Source organism: Lagopus leucura, unplaced genomic scaffold (assembly GCF_019238085.1).
Source record: "Lagopus leucura isolate 7727_CA_CO unplaced genomic scaffold, USGS_WTPT01 Super-Scaffold_100022, whole genome shotgun sequence".
Classification (NCBI taxonomy): Eukaryota; Metazoa; Chordata; class Aves; order Galliformes; family Phasianidae; genus Lagopus; species Lagopus leucura.
The window spans coordinates 8,983,368-8,986,001 of NW_024962275.1; positions in this window are offsets into that span (position 1 = coordinate 8,983,368).

Sequence of the window (2,634 nt, forward strand, 5' to 3'; positions counted from 1 at the left end):
AAAGTCTACAGGAATAGCTTTGAGAAAAAGAGAAACTGGTTCTAGGAGCTAGAGCCCAAGGCCTTGATATGGCTCGATAACATGTATATAGCAGATCTCTTTCAGATTCGCCCCTGGAACCAAGCTGGGTAGGTCTGTTCCAGGTGCTGCTAACATCCCACACAACAGTAAAAGCACTGTGGATACATCATACTAGAGGTAAGAAGGTCCCTCGAACACAATGAGAACTGAAGTCAGCTGGACCCTTAGAACTGTGAATCCAAAGGCAGAAATGTGGGCTCTTGTAATTGTTAGAAATGTTGATTTGATGAGTGCAGCACTTGATGTAAATGCTTATGTACCTCTTATGGAAAACATCATTGCATATCAGTGTTGTTTGGTATGTGGGCAAGCTAAGGATTTAAACTTTTCACTTGTTGTGCCATGAGCACCACTGTGCTTCTCCCTTCTGTGTGGTTGTGTCTGGGGAGAGGAAGACCCAACGCCACCAACAGCAGGACAGCTCACCCCTGGCTTCTCTGTCATGCTTTTGTACAATGTGTGTTTTTGTTCTGCACCTCTCACAGAAGTGTGACAGTTAAGGTTTGGTTCTGAGGCCTTCACACAACTGTTGCGGCTGTTTTTAGTCACCAGTTGGCTGCAAGTCCATCTCTTAACCCATCAGGAGGGTGAGAAATCACCATGTTACAGTTCCATATGGTGTCATAGAGTCTGAGCCAGAAAGAAAAACATCGCTTCATTCCCACAACTCCCTTTATGCCTTCCCCTTCCCATGTCCCTTTACCCTTTCCTTCCCCTTTCCTTCTGTTTCCCGTTCCACTGCCTCCTTCTCTGCCCACTTCTCTCCCACCTTCACCTTTCCCTTTCCCCTTTCACTTGCCTTTCCCTTCCCCCTTATCCTTTCCCATTCCCCTTCTACCTTCTATTTTCCCCTTCTCCTTCCCTTTCTCCTTCCACATCCCTTCTCTTTTTCTCTTACTTTCTCCTGCCCTTCCTCTTTCCTTTCCCTTCTCCTTTTCTCTTCCCCTTCCCTTCCCCTTTCTCCTTCCCCCTCCTGTTCAACTTCCACCTTTACCTTTCCCCTTCCCCTTACCTTCACCTTGCCTTTCTGCTTCCTGTGACTCTTAACCCCTCCCCTTTTCCCTTACAATTCCCCTTCCTCTCCCATTCCCCTTCCACATCCCCTTCACCTATCCTCTCCTCTTTTCCTTCCCCTTCCCTCCACCCCTGCCCCTTTCCATTCTCCTTCCATGTCCCTCCACCTCTTCCCTTTTCTTGCCCCTTCCCCTAACTGCTCCCCTGCTACCTTTCTTTTTCTCCTTCCCCTTCCAATTTCTCTTCCCATTCCCATTCCTTTTCCACCTTTGTCTTAACTCTTCCCCTTCCTATTACTGTCTCTTTCCCCCTTCCCCTTGCACTTCACCTTCCAATTCCCTTTCTCCTTACTCTTATCCTTCTCCCTTACCCTTACGCTTACCCTTACCCTTTGCCCTTCCCGTTCCCCTTTCCCCCTTACACTTACACTTTGCTCTTCCTTTACTCTTTCATTCTTTGTTCATTCTCCTTCCCCTCTCCTTCCCTTTCTTCCACTTTCCTCTTTCCTTTGCACTTCACCTTCCCCTTCCCTTTCTCCTCCCCCTTACTTTTCCCCCTTATCCTTTGCCCTTCCCCTTTCACTTCCACCTTATTCTTACTTTTACTCACTCCCCTTCCCTTACTGATTTCCCCTTTCCCTTCTCTTGCTTCCTTTTCTTCCTGTGCTTCCCCTTCTCTTTTTCTTTCCCCTTTGCCCTCCCCTCCTCTTCTCTTTTTCATCTTTTCCTTGCTATATCCCGTTACTTTCCACCTCACATTCCCTTTTCTTTATCTCTTTCCCCTTCCAATTTCCCTTAGCCCTTTCCATTCAACTCCCATCTTCCCCTCTTCCCTTCTCATTCCCCTTCCTCTTCCTTTCCATTCCCCTTTCCCTTTTGCTTTGCTATCATCCTTCCCCTTTCCCATCTCCTCCTCCTTGCTTTCCAATTCCCCTTCCTGTTTCCCTCCCCCTCCATTCCACAATTCCCTGCTCCCCCCATTTCTCCTTTACCCTTCTGCTTTCATTTCCCCTTTAACCTTCCCCATTCCTTTCCCCTGCCCATCCTCTTCTCCCTTTCTGTTTCCCTTCCTCTTTCTCCATCCATTTCCCCTTCCTCCTTCCCTTTCTTCTTCCTCTCCACCCTTCCTCTTTCCTTTTCCTCTTCTCCCTTCCCCTACCTGTTCCCTTTCTACCTTCCCTTTCTCCTTCCTCTTCTCCCTTTCCTTCTACTGTTTCCTTCCCACCTTCCCCTTTCCCTTTCCCATTCTCCTTTCCTTCTCCTTCCTCTTTTCCCTTCCACCACCCGATCCCCTCTCACCTTCCCCTTCTTCTTGCCCTTGCCCTTCCCCTTCCCTCTTCTTGTCTTCCCCATCCCCTCTCCCTTTCTCCCTTCTCTTCCTTTTCTCCTTCCCCTCCCACTTCCTTTTCCACTTTCCACTCCCCTCCCCTTTCTCTTTCCTCTTCCTCTTCCTCCTTCCCCTTTGCCCTTCCTTTCCTTTTCCTTTCCCCTCCTGTTCCACTCCTATTTCCCTTTCTTATTTCCCCTTCTCTTTCCCCCC